General features: G+C 52.8%; 1 long non-coding RNA gene across 1 annotated transcript; it reads right to left on the bottom strand.

The window, feature by feature from the left end:
- Positions 1–9,624: 9,624 nt before the first annotated feature.
- Positions 9,625–19,753, bottom strand: LOC107498226. Its single transcript, XR_001593976.2, has 3 exons — positions 17,739–19,753; positions 17,515–17,638; positions 9,625–11,646 (listed from the first exon to the last, which is right to left on the bottom strand). It is a non-coding gene; the product is annotated as an uncharacterized LOC107498226 (long non-coding RNA).
- Between the last annotated feature and the right edge of the window lie 2,871 nt (positions 19,754–22,624).

The following is a 22,624-nucleotide window of genomic DNA, read 5'->3' as shown; positions in this document are numbered from 1 at the left end:
TAATAGAAAGTGAATTTTATATGAGTAACCTGAACTCTTGCCATGAGTCGCAGGCCATGAGGCCCGAAGTCATGTCGAGTTCTGAAAGAATACTGTGTTCTTATGCAAATGCCTTTATTAAGAATTTAGCTATCACAGAACATGAGCTCTTCAAATATTTAATAGAAATTAAGCCCATAAGCTTATCCAACCTCTGGATGGTCCTATTAAATGATTAATCTTAAATACATTAATATTCTATGAAGGCTAAGTAACATCTTGAATATGTTTGCTTGTGGAAGATATTTTTAACTGGGAATTATAATAAAAAAAATCTGAGGCTTTTCTTTTTACTATGGTTTAATATGTTCAATCTCCTAAATTTTGAGATGATAAAGAAGTGTGAAGCAAGCAAGTAAAGAATTATGTTATAAACTATGTGCAACGAAAGAGTCCAGAATTAGTGGCAGGATAATAAGTTAGAAAAAGATATGTACAGTTAGGCATTTGCTAATGCTGAGTCCTTGAAACTGACCGAATGAGCATAATATAGGACGGATTGTAATTGATTGAAATGGTGGTTATTTCTGGTTGTCATCTGTTGTTTACTTAGAAAAGCCTCAGGAAGTAGAAATGATCTTACAGGCTCTCGTGAAGGGTGCCTTTCTCGGCATTTGTTCTGAATCACCTTAATTTAGCGTCTCCCTCATCGTCTATGTAGAATTAGCTCGTTGAGTTAGGACCAAGCATTAACGCGGCCCAGGCTAGAGGTTCCAACACATCTTCCCTCTGACCGGGACGGTGAACCTGAAATGCTTTTACTTCTGAAATTACTGGTTTCACACTTTCGGAGCCAAGGGCCAGCAGCCTCACTGAACAATTGTTCTATGAAAGATTGTTACATTTTCTTTAAAAAAATGATGTCCAGGGAAAGTGTATGCCCTACTGGGTGTCTAGCTCTCCATTTCAAAATGCTGATCACAACCTCGCAAGCTCATATCAGCCAATCATTGGCACAAACACCTTTTATGCTGTGATCATTAGCTTTTTGCTTTCTATTCTTCTTCTTATTTTTCAAATTATTAGGACTATTGTTGATGTTGAATTGTTTGACAACTGAAAGTATTTTTGAAAAAAAATATGGTGATATGTATGCATACCAGATTCAATAGATGAATTTGAATAAAAACAAAACAAAAATAAAATAAAAAGCTGGAGGCCAGGTTACGACATCCGAAATTAAAGACGCACTTCCCCTACTTTCTCCGCGACGTGCTCATCACTCTCTGCTGGGGGTTAGCTCGCGCTCCGCTGTCGCATTGGCTCTCGTCACCCTCCTAGTCTCACGTCCTCTCCCACCCTCCGCGCGTAACTCACGTCTTGCCGCGCCTTTCACTGCGTGGCTTTCCCGAGGGCCAGTTCTAAGCCAGAAAACCCAACTAGACCCACCCGTAGCCGGCAGCGCAAGTGGCTTTGACCCTCGAGGAGTCCGCGGGCCAGCGGAGGAAACGGAAAACCCCCGGGGGACAACGAGGAACGTTCCGGCGCTGCTTTTCCCTGTGCGGCGAGGGCGCCAGGGCAACGGGACTCGCCCGCGCTTCTGGGAAGAGAGGCGCGAGAAGCGGCTTCGGCGGGAAGGGCGGGTATCGGAGAGGCACTCGGGAGTCGAGCTCCGCGGGACGCCCCCGGGAGCAAAGGCGCCCCCCCTCCCCCGCCCCCGCCGCCGAGAGCATCGGTCTCCACGCCGCCCTTCCTCACGTGCACCTCCTGCCTGAACAAGCATCGCCGAGGCCCTGGCTTCATTGCCAAGTAATAATTCTAATGCTTGGTCGTGGAAGAAATTGGAGTTTCAATGTCATGTAGATATTTATAACAAACAATGGTGCTTGATGTAATAGACTTCAAATTATTCTCAATTGTCCTATTGTGTGAATTATTTATGAACTTTTACACATCTGTAAACTGTTAGAATCAACCACATTTAACCATTCCATACATAGACAGAAAAAAATGCTCAAACTTCCTTTTTCTATGATTTACTTACAATTCATCAATTTGTTTTAACATACTTTACTTGTACAAAGGACAACATTTTATTTGTCCATATTCTTAGCTATCAAATATTTCAAATGTGTATATTTATTAGTGTTCATAGGTAGACGCAAAGCCTTTGAAAATCACCAGGTAGAAACTGAGTAGTGGATAATATACAGACCTCTATATTATTTTTTCTAAATGTTATTTAACGTAAAAAAAATAATAACTATTAGATTCCTGTAACAATACCGGAAAAACAGAGTAGGGGAGAATGAGAAGGGACTAACATGTGTTTAGCATCAACTACGTGCGAAGTTCTTACGAGGCTTATCATATTTAATCCCCACAAGAAGTCAGTAAACTGTATTATCCTTTAGATTATAACCCATTAAGTTTTGCTACCCTCATGTTATCCAAAAGAACATGAGACTCATTTTCCCAAGATCCACGTGCACGAGGCCGGAAGCCGAACCTAACCTTGGCTCTCACCACACGATAAACCACGTGGTTTGCGCTACACCTTCTTTCCTCCTCGGAGAGGGCGCATGCCGCCTCCCCTGCCTCCGGCTCCATCGAGAGAGAGGTAAAGTCGCGCGACCATTTCTGGGAACCTCGTGCTGGCCCTGACCACTGCTTTGCTGAGAAGTCACCACAAAGACGCCCACGTCCCAATCTTTGTTATGTCGCATGGCAAAAAAGAAACAAACAAATAAATGAAAGACTTTGCAGATGGAATCGGGCCGTGCGCGTTAGGGTTGGGGCCGCGGGTCATCTGCGGGCTCTGTTGTGACCACGCTGCCCCTTCCCAGTGGGGCGCTCCTGCTGGCTGCACTCAGAGAGACGCGGCGGCGGAAGCCGGGGAGAGTCCGCGTGTGAGGAGGGTTTGGGGCGCCGCCACCCGCTCTCGGCTGGAGGGGACCCCGTCCTCCACCAGGGAGAGGCTCCAGGAGCTAAGGGCGTGCCCCAGAGGATGCCCGTGAGGAAAAGGGAACCCGGGTCCCAAAATCGAAAGGAAACGGGATCTGCCAAGACGCGAACGAGTTTGCGGGCAGGATTTTCCCTGAGCGTCTCCATCACAGCCTGGGCGGCGGACGCCCTCACTCCAGCCTAGTGAAGCCAGGGGCAGAGGGATGTGAGGGGACGACCTGGACCCCCAAACCCAGCTGCCAGGCCTTTAACCTACCTTTTCGAAGCCACTAAGTTCGCGGTGATTTCTTAGGGCAGCAGAGGAGACCGTACAGTGCCGCCCAGCCCACGGGCCGGCGCGGCCAGCCTGCTGCACGGCCCCTTCCTCCTTCCTTCCTGAAGATTCACCCAGGTCGTTGCCACAGAGCGGCAGCCACCACCATCAGGACATTTCCCATCTCGGTTACGAAATTCAGCTTCCGAACGGTCAGCTCACAAGAGGCCACTGTTCCTCCCTCCTGCTCCTGACAGATTGTTTTCATCCAGAATTCCACTCTTGAGCCAAACTCAACACACCTGGTTTGAAAGACTCTGTGAAATCAATTTATGAACTGCTGTTTCCCATATACTCTGTTATAATCAATAATAATAAATGAAAGCTAGCCATTTCTTTTCCAGTCACAATTTACGGCTTACTATAAAAATAGCATGTTCTTATTTAAAACGTGCCTTGCATAAACAAGCACCCGGTGAAGATTAATTGGCTGTCACCACGGGGGCCTCGCGCTGGTCGGTGTGACCGGGCAGCCTGGTGCCAGTTGCCAGGGCCGCCGCTTCCTGGACAAGCACACAGGGGCAGCGGCCAGGGGGCCTCCTTCTGAAAACCACAGCGAGTCAGATTTTAGCAAATAGTTTCCATTTTTCTTCCCCTTCCCTCCAGTGAGCTGTTGAAAATACGTTTCATCATTTTACTGTAGCTTATCTTTGTGTGAGCGCCTTTTATTGCTATTCAGTAAATCACAACAAACTTAGCAGCTTAAAACACACGTCAGCGATCCCGCGACCCACCTGGGTCAGGACCGAGCGCAGCTTGGCAGGACCCTGTGCCTCGGGGCTTCGCCAGGACGCCTCCCCGGTCGGCGGGGGCTGAGTTCTCATCGGAGGCCTGACTGTGGAGCGAGCCAGCTAATTTTCCCGCAGCTCCGGGCCTGAGGTCCCCTCTGTCTTGCTGGCTGTCAGCCGGGGGCTGGCCTCAGCTACTAGGGGCTGCTAGGGTCCCACTGTGTGGCCCCGGCACGGACCTTCTCGAAGACCCTTTCACAGTGTGGCAGCTCATTTCTTCGAGTCCTGGAGCAAACTCTCTCTCGCTCCAAATCTCCTTCTGATGAAGGACTTATTTGCCGGGGTCCAGTCCACTCAGGACAATCTCCTAGGATTAATTCAAGGTCGCCCGGCGGGGACCTCGATCGCTTCTACGAAACCCCTTCCCCTAACCGTGTGAGTGAGGTTCCATCGTAGTCACGAGCCCCACCCACACTCGGCGGAGGCTTGATGGCCAGGGCGCGTCCTCCTGTGACAAGGCCCGGGGGCCGTCTGGGACTTTGCCCGGCTCCCCTCCCCGACTCGTAGTGGAGAGAATGTCTGGAGCGAAACGACATCGCGGTGAGACCGAGCCGCGCAGGACGCGCCGGGCGAGGGCCGGGAGCGAGACCCGAGAGCGAGGCCCTGGCTGCCGCGGGCTGACCGGCTCTGGGTCAGAGCGTCCCCGAGGACGGGAAGCCGAAGCGCTCGAGTGTGGCGGCAGTGCGGGGCGGTGCGGGGCGCTCGGGGTCGTCCCCCAGCGTCGCGAGCTCGGGCTGCGGGCTCGGCCTCGTCGCGCTGAGCCGCCGGCTCGGCTGCCGGCCGCGACCTCGCCGCGAGCGTCCCGACTTCTCTGACGCTGCGAGGCCAGGCTCGGGGCACCGTCCAGGCCGCGGGGCCCAGGCTCAGCCCTCCGCCCGCGTCACCCGCTTACGAGTCGCAGCAGCTCCATGTGGCCGCCGTTCTGCCTCCCTGTTCCCCGCGTGGACAGCGGCTCGGAGTGAGCTGTGCGGCGCTCGCTCGGCAGCGGAGGCGGCGGCTGGAGCCCCGCGGGGGCCCCCCGGCCTTCCCGCTCCCCGCCGCCCGCCGCGGCCTCTGAGCTTCGGGCTCCCTCGCAAATCGGGTCTGGGGACAGTTCCCGCCCCCCGGGGTCGCAGTCAAGCCTGGCCGAGACGATGCCTGGCTGAGACCCAACGGCGTGCCACAGGCTGGCCTCCGGGGCAAGTGTCGGCAGACTGTTGTGTAAAAGCCAGAGAGTAAACATTTTAGGCTTTGCAGGTCACACGATTCACGCTGTGACTACCCCGCTCTGCTGTCTTCGTGCGAAAGCAACTATGGACAGTACGAAAACGAGCTCCAATAAAACTCCGATTACAGAAACGGATAGAAACCAGACCTGGCCCTGAGCCCAGAGCTGGCCAAGCCCTGCTCCAGGACGACAGCGAGAAATTCTAACGGCCCAGCTCAACGGCATCCATGTTTGCTAAAAAAATATACAGATATACTTTTCAAAATCAGGCTATACTAGTCTTAAATATGCCTCATAAAGTGAAATTTTGTTAAATAAAATTATTTTAGTAGGCAGTTATAATTTTTTTTTTTACCATCTGTAGGATAATTTCTGACACATGGCTATAAAATAATTTACTCATTAAAAGTTTTCATTGCTTTGTCCAACCGCGAAGCACATCTTACTCGCCTCCGCTTTCTGTGGGCCGTGGGGCTGCTGGCTTCCCGGATTACGGTCTGCTTTGCCGACCTGACTCTATCTTGTGTTTCATGCTCTTCACTGTCCCAAAAGAAGGTTCGAATTTGTCGTTTCCATTTCCATTTCCACGTGTTACTTTTGCCCACTCTCCCTGGATCCCTGGCAACTCATCGTATTAGTGAAAAGCCAACGAGGCGGTAAAGGCCACACAGAAATTTGAACAGAGAAAGTCTAATATCTAGAATTACCAGCCACGCCGGAAAGCGACATGAGAATGAACGGGCCGGGCAGGAGGAAAGACGGCTCTAAAGGGCGCGGGAATGCGAAGCCTCGGCAGCCGGCACGAGCCGAGTCAGGGTCCCGGGGCCGAGACAGCGTCCGAGGGGGAGGGAGCCCCTCTCCCCAGGCCGAGATCCAGGCTTCGGGAGGACGCGGCCGCGGGCCGTGGGCCGACGGCACCTGCTGTCCTTCTCCCCTCAGACACGCGCGGCAAGTGGGTCCCCTGGGCTGCAGGGGTGCAGGGGAAAGGCGTTTGTGGCGAGGTGCGCGTCAGAGGCTCACTGCCGAGGATGTGCCCGCGGGGACAGGGGTCAGGGGAAGGTGCGAGCCACTCGGCGCTGCAGGAGCCAGGTGCTAGCTAGGACGGCTGCTGCCCGCAGGAGCCGCCAAGCAGACGCCAGACCCAGGCCCGGAGCCCGGTCCCCCCGCGGCGCGTCCCAGCACCCTCTCCTGCCAGGGTGTGACCCCGCGCCGGCCCGCCCGGGAAAGCGGCCCGATCCGTTCGCACAAGGTGGACGAGAAGGGCGGGTTTGGAGCCGAACTGCGACCAGTTAATAAGCAGCACGATGGCTTTCTCCCTCCCCTTCCGTCTCTCGTGCACGGTGCTCGTGCTTTGGTTTGCTTTGGTTTGGTTTTTGTTTGTTTTTGTATTTTTCCAGCTGCAGTTAAATGGATTCCCCCGTTTCTTGGTGTCTTTATGTTTTTCATCCCCGTGGGCGACGCTGCCGGTCCCCTGGGAACTTCTGTGAGTGACGATGAAGTGTCTCTGCAGGAGCTCACGCAGCTCGCCCTGTCCGTGAGGCGGGCAGCCTCTGGTGCCGCCGACACCCGGGTTTCAGTGTCCTGGGAACTCTTAGGGCCCTACGTCCTGCGCCAGGCACCGACGGCGATGCTCGTGGGACGTCGAGGGCGGGCGCCACTGCGGGGCGAGGGCGAACACCCTTCTCTTCAGCGAATGTGAGGCGGGCAACCAGCTGTGCCGCCCCGAAAAAGGCAGCTGGATGTTTACTCACATTCGGACTTAAAAGGCCAGTCACACGGAACAAACCATGCCACATCTGCAGAACAGGTTAGTAAGCAATCGTGAATAAATATTTACAAACATCCAAAAGTATGTAAAATGTCCACATTACAAATTTAAATTAAAACATTATAATGCATTTTTACTGTGCACTCGGACACACACAGACACACACACATATATGTATATTATATAACCGAAATAGTAACATTAATACCAACTATTTCTAGCAGACAAAATGTTTAATTTTCTTCTTTGCAATTATATGCGTTTCGTAGGTTTTCTTTAATAAACATATTTTACAGGAAAAATATTAAAGGGACACTCGACATCTCTGTGTGTTTTCCTTCAGCATTTCCCAGGACGGTGGGACGTAGGAGTCACCTGATGGATTCCTGTCGCAATGAAATTGTGTTGCCAGCTAAAAATAAATGTAATAACACATCGTTATTATTTTTATCGATTATGAAATAAAAAATCATCCCCTCCATGCCCCAGGCCTCTCGTTAGCTCGTGGGCACCACTGTGGAAATTCCATCTCAAAGGCCTAGAGTTTTATTTTCAATGTCGAAGAGATAATACTTTGCTTTATTTAGTAGTAGAGGTTTTGTAGATTTTAGATTATTGCTCTGAGTTTCAAAAACCTGCTATGTTTTTAGTTAATGTGTGGATGACATCGCTACACACCACCTTGGAAGGTCTGTTAAGGCCACACGGTGACCTTAGAGCTCATCTCCAAACCTACGCTTGTGGGCAAAGACTTCGAGATCTATCCAGAAGCTCATACTCACGTGCGGGCCACGCGCGGACCATGCCTGGAAGGCATGAAGGGGGTTACAGGCTCACGAGTTTCACTCTTCTATCCCTGAAAGCCTTTTTCAGTACGCACAGTGGGAGAGAAACTTAAATTAGTGTCAAAATGGAAGACGGCCTGCGAAAGCTGTGACAAGATTTCATTTCTACTCTTTAGTCACCTGTGGAACATGGCACCATTGATCAACTAGAAGTTTCTGAAATAACTCTTGGTGTGCACAGTGTGTGGAGTGTAGTATCTGAGTAAATGGGATCCGTGAATCGTCCCATGAAGTATTAGCCACCGGCCGCGTTCACCCCGCCCTCCCTTGAGGACGAGCAAGGGACGGGCAGGAAACGGGAACCCCGACACAGGCTTCCGACGGGACGACTCAGGCTGCCGCGCAAGGCCGTGACGCTTCGCGCTCCTACGACGCCAGTGGCGGCGGCTCGCCTGCCGCGCAGGGGCTCGACAGTGCAAAACCAGTCAGCACTGCTTTGCTGCGCATCTTTGAACGTGTACCTTCTCAGATTTATTTTTTTCTAGCAAACTGTCGCCCTCTGTGGCCTTGCTATGTGTGTATTGTTGGTGTTGAGTCTTTATTTAAACGCTTATTCACTAACACCTGTTGAGCACTTACGTGTGCCAAGAATACGCTGACCTGTGAGATCACAAGGAGGAAAGTTTCTGTCCCGCCGTTAAAACGCCTGTCACCCGGGAGGGAGACGCAGGCCGCGAGCGCGGCGTGGCAGGGCATAAAATACGACCCTTCGGCTGAGACCCCCCCAAGACTGACCATAAACGGAGGCGGAGGCTAAGCCCCACCTAAGCAAGGTACTGTTCCTAGATGAAGAATGTCGATGGTGGTCATTACATATTGACTTTCTCATTAATTGTTACATGAGCTCCGATAGCAATAACATCGGAAGTACCAATATTCGCATGTGTATTTTTTTAAATCTGAAAACGACTTTTAATTGACAGAAAGAGTCAGAAGAAAATCTACGGTATTTGCCAGAGGCTGCGCGTGAGGACTGGAAACAATGACGGTGACTTTACAGAGGGAGGCTCGGGAACGGCGCCGTGCACCTCGGCGTCCCGGGGACCCCCGGCCTTCTCCGGGCACTGCTCCCCCGTGTCCAGTGTGTGTCGGAATTTTCCCTCGTGGCGAACCTCGCCCAGCAACAATGCGAAGGCAGCCCTGGCACAACCCCACTTCGCACCCGCGCGGAGGAGCCTGGGACAAGCCCCCGGCCACGCGGCGAACCGTGAGCCGAGAGCGGACAGCTGGAGGTGGCCTCGGTTTGAAGCGGGAGCCTTTGACCTACCCGCCGCGACGCGTCAGGACACAGGCCGCCCAGACGGGGACGAGACCGCGGTGATTCCCTGTAACTGGAGAAGCGCGAGTGATTACGTCACCCAGGTCAGGAGTCAGGGGAAGAACCCCCAACTTGCAACTTAGCACGAGGGGTCCCTCCTGGGAGCTCCGCCAGGGGTGCTGAAGGCTCACAGAGCACATGACCGTGGCGCGTCCCCTTGCCGTGACGAGCAGTTGGAAAACCCACGGAAGGCCGCTGGTTGGCCACGAACCCTGCTCTCGTCTCTGGTGAGAACAGTGACCCGGCTGCGCCATGAAGCCTCCCCAAAGGGATGTGCGCGGAATGACGCACGCCCTCCCTGCATCGTCGGCTCGGAAGGTGCATGGAGGGATGAGCAGGCTTGTGTGACGACTGTAATCAGAGGGACCCCGCAGCCAGAGCGCTAAGAAGCTGTTAGGAAGTGGTGCTCTTTGGTGAGCCTCTGAACCAGCCTGGGCTCTGGTCTCACTAGAAAAGGAAATGAAGCTCTAGCTGATTTAAACCGCCGAAGGTTGGTTTAGTCTCTACTATCTGTTTGCTGTAAAGGCTGAATGCAAGGTGAGCAACAGGTAAGGGTTAGCATCACCGACTGGCTAGTCTGACAAATAAATGACGAGATACATGGGATTCAGCAGCCTAAGGAGCCGATGGGAGCTTCGTGGAGGAGGAAGCTGCCCCCAGGATCGCGGTACAGTGAGGTTTTTATTTGCTTTTCCCTTCTCACTGGGAGACAGACTGTTTGAAATCTGTTTGCGAGTGGAGGTCACATCAAATCATCAGGCCACCGGGCCAGGCTCACCTTGGTGGCTGGGGCGTGTCCCTAAAGGGTTTTTGCAAGGAAAACTGAGCGAAAAATGCTTATTTCTCCTTCTCTTATACGATGGAGATTTGGATAGTAACCAATCTGCCTGGCAGCTTTGGGGTCCAAAAATGATTTGCTAAGGAGTAAAATTACTTACAATCGATAGGAAAAAAAATCGAGCAAGAGTAGTAAAAGCGTGTGTGTGTGTGTGTGTGTGTGTGTGTGTGTGTGTCTGCTCAGCAAAACACACAAAAGATAACCCTCCCACCATAAAAAACATTCAGCGTAATGGATTAAATGCTTTTTAAAAGTTTGAATGTGTGGGCGAGTTGATAAGAAACAACAAAACTCTTTAGGGCCAGAGACAAAGTTGAAGCTTGAATCCAGTAAAAATAATGGCTGAACTGGGAATTCCGTCTTAGGCCTCGGACGCGTGGGGGGAGCAGGACCCCGGGCCGGGCTGCATCTGACGGGGTGCCCTGCTGAGACCGATACCAACGTCCACTCTTCAAGACAGAGAGCATCGCAGGTGCCTAACCAGCGGGAGTCACTGGCTAGAAAACACTCTGTCTCGGTCCTAGAGAGAAGACGCACGTCTCCTCTAAGAATTCATGTCCGCTGGCCAAACGGCACCGGAATTTAAACCTTGAATTCACACCGTTTGCCTGTTCTGAAAAGCTTCAAGCTGAGAATCTTCATTCAAAAGCATCAAGATAAGACGGGTCAGGAAGTGAGCAGAATCAAACACAAGTTGGCTCCGCACACACCGCAGAGAAATATCACACCCTTTGAGATAAGGAATTAAAGGTGGCCGATGATAAAGAGTTAAATGCATTCTCAAAACAAAGGAACAGAAAAAGCAGAGATTAAAACTCATCCGTAGTCTTCTGGGAAGCTTGACGAGAAGAGTATTAAGGAGTCTACCTCGCACGTCACGGGGTTTCCCTACGACGGCAGCAGAGGGGAGAGGGGAAGGGGACCCCGGAGGGCAGCCTGGTTAGGAGAGGGGGACCGTTATAGGTTGAATATGCCCCGCCCAAAACTCACGGGTCGACGTCCCCTTCCCTGTCACTCAGACGGATCTTACTCAGCAAGCAGGTTGTGGCGGACGTAATTCATTAGGCGAGGTCACCCTGGAGTAGGCTGGACACTCGTTCCAACATGACTGGTGTCCTCGTGAATGAGGGAAAATGTGGACTCGGGCCCGCACGCAGGGAGGACGCCAGGCGGACATGGAGGCCGAGCTGCGGTCACCCTTCTCCCAGCCACGGAGACCGGAGGCGGCCAGCGAGCCCTCAGCAGCCAGCAGGCAGGAGCGAGCATAGCACGCCTCCCGGCTTCAGAAGCACCCTCCCCCGGTCTCCGGGAGACGGTAAACACCCGAGGCACCTCATTACAGGATCCCCGGGAAATCGTTACAGAGATGCGCCAGGACCCCCTCTCGCCTGTGACCCGTTTCCTCTGGGGGAACTGGTGTCAGAGCCCTCCGTGGACTCGTCACGGCCGAAGGACGGTCTCCTCCGCTCGAAGTCACGGTTTTGCCGCGGTCGGGAGGAATGACGCGGTCCCAAGTAGCCTTTAACTGCGCACTGCACGTTACCGGAGTGCCGAAAAGGGCTCGCCCAGAAGTCGCCACGCCTCGTTAGCAGGCCCACGAAGACAGCGTTAATTAAATCCTGGAAACTACAGGGTTTTGAACAGTTGGAATTTATATTTTAAAAATAGGCAACTTTGTTTCCTCCCAGCTCTAAAATCTATAATTCTGGTGGCGACACACTTAGCTCCCGCCAGTTCTTACGTTCCTTTGGATCTTTCCAGATTTCCTAGAAAGTGCCAAGAAAACATTTGCCTTCTGGCTTACACGCCGAACTGGACATCCCGCGAGTTTGAATAAAATAAAAAGAAGCACGTGGATCCCCAATACTGATCAGGTCCTGTCACCTCCTGCTCTTTGAGAAGAAAGAGGTACTATTTTTCACACTGATTAATGTTTTTAAAAAGTGTTTTCTATATTTTGATGCGTGGAATTTGTGATATTTTTTTACTAGGTCATAAGGAAACGACGTTGTCTTAAAAGGCATGTCTCCTTGCTGCGATGAGCTGTCAGGGAAACCATGGGGGACTGCGAGCTGGCCCCAAAGTCTGCTCCTCCCTGCCCTGGTGAGAACTGCGACCACGATCAGAGACTCTCTCTCTCTATCGACCTCTCTTGGCTCTAACCGGCCTGTGCCAAGAAACGTCACCGAAGGAATGTGAACGGAATCACGCGGGCCCTTCCCGCATCGCCTGCTTGGGAGGGAGTCGCGTGTCTTTCCTAAGTGGAACGTGGACCAGGCTTCACCCATGTGACAAATACAGGCGCTCAGTCCTGCTGTGCAGGATCTGGGAACATGGCCAGTTATTTTAAGCTTCTCGATGTGGGGGGCCTCGCGTGCCGCCCAGTGGAAAGAACAATCGTGTACTTCAATTTCTGTTTTAAAGTCCATTTTTAATGGACCCTGCTCTTGAGAGTAGTTTTAGATACACAGCGAGACTGACCAGAAAGTCCGAGTCTTCCACGCTCTCCCTTCCCCCACACGGCACGGCCACCTCCGCCGTCAGCACGTGGCTGAGCGGTGCCCTCGCCACGATCGACGAGCCCGCCCGGATGCGTCGTCATCGCCTGAAGGTCCGGCTGTCCTCAGCATTTCAGGGGTCGCAGGCTCCGCGGCCTCAGACGAACGCATGGCAACACGTCTCCACGGTCGGTGCCACGTGGAGTGTTCTGACGGCCCTGGAGGTCACGGCTCTCGGCCAGGTCACCCCCCCCACCCGCCCCCCAACCTCGCGACCGCTGCGGTCTCCGCGGTCCGGCCTTTCCTGAAACATCCCATCGTCGGAATCCATCGGACTGGCCGCTGTTTCTGAGTAAGAGCCTTCCGGCTTCTTCTGCGTCATTTCATGGATGTGTACTCGTTTTCAGAGTTTAACGGCACTTTATCACCTGGATGTCCCACGGCTCATGTCCCCGTTCGCCTACTGGAGGACCTCTGGGTCGCTGCCGAATTTTGGCGATTAGTAATAAAGCTGCTATAAACGTTCACGTTTAGGGCTTTGCATGGATCCACATTTTCGACTCAGTTGGATGACGACCGCGGGGCACAGTCGCTGGATCACGTGGGTCAGGCACGTTCGGTCCTGTCACACTGTTCGGACCGTCCGCATCCTGCCGCGGCGAGCGAGGGTGCCCCCCGGCGTCCGCACGGGCCGAGGGGGTCAGCGCTCGGGCCCAGGCCGCCCTCGCCGGCGGCGCCTCCCTGGGGTTTCAATTTGCATTTTCCTGGTGACTGTGCCGTGGAGCATCTTTCCGTGCGTGTGTGTGCGCATACCTGTGCTCACCTGCGTGCTGGGTGGGTCTCTGTGGGGTATGTGTGTGTGTGCGCACGTGTGTGTGCGTGTATGTGTGTGTGCGTGCGTGTGCACATACACACATGTTTCGTCCAGCAACCCCAGCTGCTCGGGCAGCCACGTGAAGGCAGAGAGCGGGGTTCACGCGGTCCGAGGGTGGTCTGCGGCAGGCGCACGTCACGCGGGCGGTGGCCCTCTGGGCCGTGGAGGTGGGTTAGTGGGGTCGTCACTCTGAAAGGCCGCGGACGCCCAGCCGGGTGGGGAGGCGGGACGGGCCGGCGAGCAGGGGGGCCCGGCACCCCCGCCGCCGCGTGCGAGCCCCCGGCCCCTCCCCCCCCCCCCCCCCCCCCCCCCCTCCGGCACGGCGACGGTCCCCTTCGCGGGCACAGATCTGACCGCACGCATGGGCGCTGGCTCCAGCCCCGGGCCGCTCTCCCCCGCCCCGGTCCGCGGAGCTCCCTCCAGCCACGCGGGGCCCCTGGCATCTTCCCTTGTGAGCACCTTCCCTACCTTCTCGACACGTCCCTAAGAACACGTCATCCGACATTAATTTTGGGAATTTACACATATTAGGAATATTAATTCTTTGTCACCTGCGTTACAAGTGTTTTCTGTGTAGGTTTGTCTCTGACTCAGTGTCCGTGGTGTTTCGATTTGTAGACATTTTAAATGTTTGAATATTAAATTGGGCATCATTTGTTCAGTAGCTTTTGGGTTCCCTGTTGCCTTTAGGCAAAATTCTCCCACAAATGCTTCAAAATAATCTCATGTATTACTTTTAATACTTGCATTTTTAGAATGTTTTAATTTTTGGAATTTATTTATGTATGGTGGAAAACAGGGATAAAATTCATTTTTTCCCCAAAAGTTTAGCCTATTTTCTCAACTTAATTTATAGAAAAGTCTCATGTTTTTTTTTTCTCATCTATTTGCAATACCAAATGTGCTATATATTAAATTCCATAAATTTTTGGATATCTTTATCGGTCCTCTGTTCTGTTCTTCTGGAATAGCCATATTTTGTTACAATAGTCACTTCTTAGAATAAATTAATATCTGATAGAACAAATTCAACTCAATTATGCATATATTTCACATTGTTCTTGGCAACTCTCACCCATTTATTCTTCCATATAAATTTTATATTCAATTTGTCCAGTTTCCAAATATACCCTTGTTAAGATTATGACTGAAATTTTATTAGATTGAGAATTTTGTTTTGGAGAATTGACGTTTAAATTAGAAATAAGGCTTGCTGTTCTTAAGTATTCTTTATATCCTTCTATAAAATATAGTTTATGTCATGTGGAACTTATACCGCTGTATTTAATATTATATACTTTGTAGTCATGTCTCTAATGTGAATAAACTCCCTTTGTATTTTCTATTTAATTCTCTAAGTGATTATTAAGAGAAAACTTCTCTATATCCTATATTTTGCTGCTTTTGGCAATTATCTTCTTAGTTATAATAATTTAAGTCGATCTTTTATTTTACAAACATATAACAATATATATAAATAAAGATAATGCGTCTCCATTTCCAGTATTTATAGCACTAATTTCACTTCATGAAATTTTGTTACATAGCCCTTCTAAAATCATTTGAATAATTGATATTCTTGTATTTCCTCGATTTTAGTGGGACTTCCGTGAACGATTCTCCATTTAAGATCATATTTGCTGATGTTTAAACTTTTCATTAAAAAAATAAAGAAAAAACCAGGTGTCTCTGGAGTTACTTGTCTGGCCTGGCGTCCTCGCAGGCTTCGTCTTCTAGCTGAATAATCTGTGTCTTTCTTTTCAGATGCTCGTGTACTTTTGGTTTGTCTTCCTTTTCTTCGTGAGCTCCGTAAGTTGACAGTGTCTCGTTTGCACTCTCCTCAGTGTAGCGTCCTGATAGCTGCTCCTTCGGACAGGTGGCCTTGCCTAGGGATGCCCACAGCCCTCCCTGCAGACCTGGGGACATCCTTCATCAGGCAAGACTCGGTGTCAGAATCTCTCATTTTCCTCGGGGAGGATGGATTGTTTTCTCTCAGCTTGGTACACCATATTGATCTTCTTTCAGTCAACAACACAGAGCGCCTGCCCTCCTGGTCCTCCGTAATGACAGCCATTTGAGTCACCTGGCATGCTATTCTTGTCACAAGCCCACCTGAGGCAACTGGGATCCAAAAGGAATAATCTAAGAATTATGCTGGCTACTCACTTTTCAAGATTCCCCAGGCTCTCTTCATAGCTTAAGTTGGATCAGAAAAACGACTACACATCCGAGACCAACATCTTTGGCTGTCTCCGCATCCCTCATCCCAACACACGCGGCCTCAGCACCAACACAAGGCCTTTCTTTGCAGGATCGCGATGAGCTCGTATCGCGTCCTGGCGTTCGCTGGGGGCCAGCGTAAGAAACACACCCATAGAATTTCTCTCTTTTTTTAAAGACTGATTAGCAATGACTTGTTTTTTCATATTCTAAATGTCACATACGTAAAGATTTAGATGACCCCACTTTCTCAGGACCTTGGGACTGGAAACAATGTCACTCTCTTACGAGATGGAGCACATTTTTGTTAACCACGGCTCATGCACTTCACGAGATTCCTGCTTTGGCGTGGCTGACGGGAAGCTCGCTGTCCGCCCGTCTCTCCGCACCCCCCCTCTCCGCACTCCCCCCTCTCCTCTCATCCGCTCTCTCTCTCCCTCTCCGCTCACGTGCTTGTTGCCTTGGAGTGTTACTCTGACTTGTCCTTTCGTCATAAGCCGCCTTTGTGAAAATAAATCGGGTCATGTATAAGGAAGAAATATAAATAAGTAAAAGCAACGTCAAGATTTCGAAAACGAAGGACCGAGAACTGACTGGTGCCTCTGCGTTTCATTACTTATAATAATTTTGTGGGCTCCCAATGCTTGGCATAAACTTTTAAAAATTGCAAGAGGTGCCTGCGAAAGATCGCTTTGTAGGATTGCACTCCGTCTCTGTCCATGTGTCGGGGGTCAGGGCTTGATACAGCTTTCGAATCCAGGACTAATACGCCAGAAAGAAGAGTAAAGAAGGGCCTTTTGTTTGCCTATTTCATACTATGTCGTGGTATGAATGCCAAAAAACCGATGGTGTTTTTTTATTGGAGCCTATTCCTAGTGGCCTTTGGGGCAAAATAAATAATATACAGAAGCCTTCAAAACTTTCTTTCACATCTGCGCCGTTACATTCTCCTGGTCACGAGTGTGACATCCAGAGACTCTGTGCTGCTGTCTCTTAGATGATCATTAAGTGCAGTGACCCACGTTGCCCTGGGACCACGTCAGGGCCCGGAGTGTCCCCGCATGGCCCCTCTCAGGAACAGTGGGTGAAGGAAGTAGCCCGAGTGGCCTCGGAGCCGTGTCACCGTGTCCACCGCTGCGGCCAGCGTCCCCTCCCTCGGGGTCGCCAGGCAGTCAGCTCTGGCCGCCGCATCCTCACTGGGGCGTCGTAAAACCCTCCCCGACGGATAAATCGTCCACGTTTGTCTCTGAACCGGTAGCGCGAAGCCTGCGTCAGCACTTTGCTGGACATTTGAGCTCCTTCCTGACTTAAAAGTCGGAGGGTCGGGGCAAAGGACACCAGTTCGGACGGGCGGAAGCTGATGCTACGCCGCGGGGGGGGGGGGGCGGAAGCCAGAGAAGGGGGAGCGGCAGCCGCCTCGAGAGGAAAAGGGACACGCGTCGGCGAGAAGCCATCCCGCCCACGATCCCGACGGAGGGCGCGAGTCCACAGTGAAAGGCCGTTCCCGCCGCCTTCCCCGCGTTGGGTCCGTTTTTCCTCCCGGACGCGGCACCTTCACTGGACGGGCGGGCGAAGGGGCGCGTGGACAGAACCTGGACCCACGAACCAACAGTCGCAGGCCCTCTCTGGCGCTGACCTCGAGTCATTCCGCAAGAGCACATGAAGAGAATAGACGCCAAATGCTCTTCAAATAGAACGCACCTGAAAGAAACGAAAGCGCCGGGGACCACGAGGGAGGAGGCGCTGGTCCGTGGGTTGTGTTCGTCTTTGGATCCACTTCGTCCTCCCCGGGAGATGCAGCACAAAGACATCTGCCAATATTTTAAACGCTTCTGCTGGTGCCTGAATTATATGTTTAAATTAGACCCTAAAGCTGCATTCTGATGTGCGGCTTTCACTTACCGAAGTGGCATCCAGGCGCACTTCACGCTCGAGGCGCCTTTATCCAATCACTGAGAGCATCGCCACGCGCATCTCTGCCAGACACCGCTGACTCTGACAGCTCACCTCCCCGGCAATACGTGACCTACTTAAAGGAGAAGAAAATAGATACATAACTGAAGAGGAAACGGGGGAGGGGAAGAGAAATCTCTTTCGATAATCAGGGAGATGTATGCAAATCTGACCCTTGGCATCTGATGTGCCGCATGCCACAGAAAATGTTGCAAGAAGCAAATTTAGTCTTCCTCTGTAAAGAAGTGCTTGATGTGTTTGACACAAAGTTAGAGGTCGAGGGAAAGAAAATGTATCTATTATTTGCTATTTTTACGGAGGGAGAAATATTGCGTGTGCTCTACCGGCAACTTGAGGATGGTAGCGGAGAGAAGATGCTTTCAACAAACAAACAAAAGATTGTTGGTTCAGATCTTGGCTTCTGTGTGTAGAGAGAAGACAAGTTGGAAATCCAGGAACGAGAGTGAAATCTCTCAAAGGGGAGAAACGCAGAGCTCCGGGAGGAAAAAGGGCATGGAGTAGTGACTTTGAACTCAAGAAGACTCTCGCTCTTCCAGAAGGTGCTGACTGTTCATACTGGTAGCAGAGGACCATGGCAGGTGCACAGACAGTGAGGTCAGCGGAACTGGGTTCGAGCCCAGATGCGCCGAGTCTCCCCCATCATTAAATTCCATATAAAAGTAGAGAGCACATTTCCATCACAGGCTTTTGTAAAGATTAAATGGAACCGATTCAAAAGCGTTCGACAGTGCAGTTACGTATCTGGTGTTGGATAATGTCAGATCCTGACTTAGTGTAGTCTACGGTTTGCTGGAGTAACCAACCGCCCCAGTTGTCTGAGGCTTAACACACAGGAGTGTGTTTCTCCCCCGGGTTGGGTATGGCAGAGGGGTCGGCAGGGTTTCGGGGTGGAAGACGAGACTCTGATGTTTGGAGCACTCTTCATCATCGCAGTGGAGTGAAGAAACGCGAGAGAGCCGCGGGAAAGCGTTTCGCTGTCTCGGGCCGGAAGTGACGCACACCAGGTGTGTCCACATCTGAGTCGGATCTGGTCACCGGGCAGATGGAACACTCGAGGAGAACTGGACCATTGACGACTTTCTCCCGCCAAGAACCCCTTTTCACGCTCTCCACAAAAACAACTTAAAGGTTGCCTTAAAACCCAAAACGAAGTACATTTAATAAAAAACACACGACATGTTCCATAGTTTAGGCATCATGGGTACATGGCTTCCTACCAGTTCATCATCAAAAGATGAATGTGGCTAAACTGTGTCACCATGATTTCAGTGAAGAATTATCAGCTTTACTTTACCACCTAAAATACAACTTAATTTTTAGCTGCTCAATGCATAACAAAAGTCTGATTTCCGTTATGTTTTCTGAAAATATGAACATAGCCCTCATGACTCCTTCGACAATTTGTGGCACTCTGAGGGGTGCGGGGACCCCAGGTTGGGAGCATGACACTCCCGCATGGTGACCCCAGGGCCCGATGCGGGTGACCCCCTTCCCTGACTTAGCTCTCACCTGCACGTCTGTCCCAGAAGGTAGTCACCGTGTATCTCTGGGGACCTTTCGATTTCTAATATCGAACCATTCTACAGTCATTTTTTTTAAATAAGAATTTCTCTCTGGAATGTATAATGCTGATGGAATTTCCACAAATATGTTCAATTCAGGATATCTATCGCCTGCTTCCTGCCAGGTTCACCGCCTCGCTTGATAACTCCAGTGGCTCAAGCGGAAAATGGTTGGATAAGATGGTATTCCGAAATCTCTTCAAAGATAGCGCTCAACACCAGTGACAGTAAAGACGGCCGCCCTCTGCCGCGGACACGCTTGCCTATCTGAAGTCACGCTTGGCTTTACTGGAAGACAGACTCAAGGAGAGTTTAAGTAAAAAGCACGTTTTAAAGGTTTTCTGATGATCGCAAGAGGAAACCATTCAATTCGCCCAAGGAACCTGGCGATTGTTCCCCTGAGTCGCTGCTTCTCGCTTCCCTCCTATGGACAGAGATGCGTGCGGAACAAGCCGAACCTCCTTCTCAAGGTGCACGCAGCACACTCCGGGCAAGAGCAATTGGCCTAGAGAAAGAATCGCCAGGCGGTGTGATGAATGTAAAGGCGGGGAAGAGAGCAGTGGGACGTCGTCTCTGAAAACAGACTCCGTGACGGGCCGGGGCGTGGCCGCCGCGGGGGCGAGAACCCAGCGTGAGGAGCCGGGCGAAGGCCGTGAACCTCGCACCACCGCATCCCGCTGCGGCCGGCCGTGCCGTTGAACCCGGCCTCCTTTCAGGACCTGGGAAGGAATCTCTCAGCCATCAGCCTCTCCCCTCAGAGCCACCATAAAGCAGGCGCGCGGGGTGTTCAGAGGAAAGCATGTGCCCCCGAGGCCGATTTTCCCGAGGACAGCCGGAGGTTCTCACGCGTGCGGCGGTGTCACGACCCAAACCGTCCTCTCTTCCTTCGCTGACGTACACGGTGCTCCTTCCTCTCTCCCTCTCGCGTTTCCCTGCCTGTCCCCAGGACACCCCTTCTTCCTTAGACGAACGTCCCCTGGAAAGGCTCCCCGTGCGTTCTCCATGCCGTCCGGATTTTCTGAGCTTCACCCTGACGTTTCAAAGAGGCGCGAGAGAAAGTCGGCGGGCGGTGCTCCTCCGTCTGCCGCGGCACTCGGTGGGCAGGGGCACGAGGCTCCTGCGGCAGACGCCACGTCTGGTCCAGGTGCCTGAAAACTGCGGGCCTGCGGGAAAGCGGGGGGCTCCGCGCGCCCATCTGGCCTGCGGATTCCAGTGGCCTTGCTTATAGACTGTCAGAACTGTTCATTAAGTTTGTTGTGAAACCACAGGCTTAATATCTGTAATTTAGAGGGTTCAATAGGCAGTTAAATTGAGTGAAACTATTTCTGAATGACTGCTCCGGCTTCCGAGAAAGCGTCGGCAGAGCAGCTCCGGAGCCGCGTCGGAGGCGGCACCAGGAATTTAAAATTATTCACAGGCCCTTTAGAAAAGGGCTTTGCTGTGCTAACTCGAGAAACGCTGTTCTCCCTTAATTTTCTTTTTTTTTTTTAAACAAAAGCTAGACTGCTGACAAAAGGAAATGTTCGTGATGCAGATAGGTTATCAGCCACGACCGCGTGACTTCGCGCGGCTGAGCGGGGCAAAGGCCGATCGCGTGTTCTGTTCCGTCGTTCTCTGTCGGATCTGTGGCTGTCTTAGAAGGCACACGCTGCGGCCGGATGTGACCACGCGTCCTGTGTGGTCGCCCGGTGTGCACACGGCAGGTACCGGAGGTGGCCGGGGGCACGGGTGGGACGTAGAAATGGAATCCCGGACTCAGAGGCCCCTCCGTAACCGGCCGTTGGCGAGCAGTCCCTGAGATGTTTCGTCAACGGTGGACACAGCTGCTCGCTCCTGGCATAAAACAGAAGGTCCCTGAACTCAAACTGCGGCGGCCACGGCGGAGGGCCCGACGGCATCCGCCCCGCTGGGACAGGAGGAGGCGACGCCAGTGTCGGGGTGACGGCCGAGGCCCTGGGCGTCGACACCTGCCTTCCGGGGGGGGGGCACGGACAGCAGCGGGTCCTCAGGGGCGCTGGTGTCCCCGGCCGCCCGACTCAGGGTGTTTACGGAGAGGCCGGGGAACTCGCGTCTGCTCAGGGCTCAGGGCATTCATTTTTTAAGAGCTAGATAAATTTTTATCTCCTAAGACCGGGAGGATTCCGAAGCAAGATGGCAAACACTGCGAGTTCCTCCCCCAGGTTCACCTCCCCCGCTCCTCACGGGCCGGGCAGGACACCGGCATCCCCCAGCGAGGCGGCGGGCCAGGACGCACGCGTGGGCAGGAGGCGGGCGTGGGAGTCGGCCGGGGATTTCTGGGGAAGTTCGCTTCCCTGGGACGGATGCCGACCCCTTTTCCTGGTCACCGTCCTTCCTGGAGTGAGGGCACGGGCTGGAGATAAAGCGTTCCCTTCGCAATCGAGAGGCAGTCAGGAAAACAAAAGCCACGCACCGACGACGGCGGTGCAGGGGGTGGCGGCCAGGCAGACTTTCCCCTGTGAAGGCGGAAAGCAAAGCCAGCCCCGCGGGCCGCATGCCGCAGCCTCGGCGAGGCCGCCCGGCCCTGTGGCGCCCGCCACGCGCAGAGCGCAGGCGAGCGGGCCCGGGAACCTCCTGGGAACACAGCGCACACAACACAGGCGGGCGAAACGCCCGGGGAAAACTCGCGCACGCCTGACCCATCGGGCCGCTGGGCCGAGGTGTGGGTGACCGTCTTTGTGAGGGAAGAGGCAAGAGTTAGCCTTGAAGCCAGAATTGCGAAGGAGCTCTGTTCAGCGGCCCTCGTCATCCCGATGTGCTGCACTGTGACCACACGACGCCGTTTGTGGGTAACGGCGTGCGTGAGCAAACGAGTGGGAACGCTTCCCTCGGCGAGCGCCTCCGGCCTCGGATGTCCTCACGCTTTCCGGGCGCACACGCAGTTTCCCTCTCGCGTGTTCCACCAATGCCTACGGCTCGAGAAGTGATTTTTAGTAATTATCTGGCCGCTCGATTTTATCACGTCCCCACCCATCGCCTCTTTGGACCCCAACGTGGACCCGCCCCACAGACAATGGCCGAAGGAGCGCCTGCAGGGCGGCTCTCCGAGCGAGGCCGGGCGGGGTTCTCAAGGCGCCTGGTGGGGGAGGAACGACGGCCGGAAAAAGGGAGCCGCCTCTCCAGGCAGAAGGACGCAGGCTCGGCAAAGAGGGGCGCGGGCCGGGCACGGGCGGCCGCCACGCGAAGGGGAGCAGGGGGAGCCGGCCGGTTGCCCCAGGCACAGATTTTAGCGGTCCTTGGATGGCGAGCTCCGGGGAGTGGGCTCTGTCCCGCGCATGGCGAGGTGCCTATGCCCACGAGGGACTATGTCAGATTTCAGACACTTACATGTTTTTCAGCCTTAACAATGAACACAGGTTTAAGGAGATCATTGTCTCACAGATCCCTGGGTGCCAGGGGAGAAGAGGCGAGGCGCCCGAGGTTTCACTCCGTCGGCGAGGGGGCCTTGCTACACTCTC

This window comes from Rousettus aegyptiacus, unplaced genomic scaffold (assembly GCF_014176215.1).
Source record: "Rousettus aegyptiacus isolate mRouAeg1 unplaced genomic scaffold, mRouAeg1.p scaffold_m13_p_7, whole genome shotgun sequence".
Taxonomy (NCBI): Eukaryota; Metazoa; Chordata; class Mammalia; order Chiroptera; family Pteropodidae; genus Rousettus; species Rousettus aegyptiacus.
Note: the sequence above shows the minus strand (reverse complement) of the source record. Positions and strands in the feature narration are given on the sequence as shown.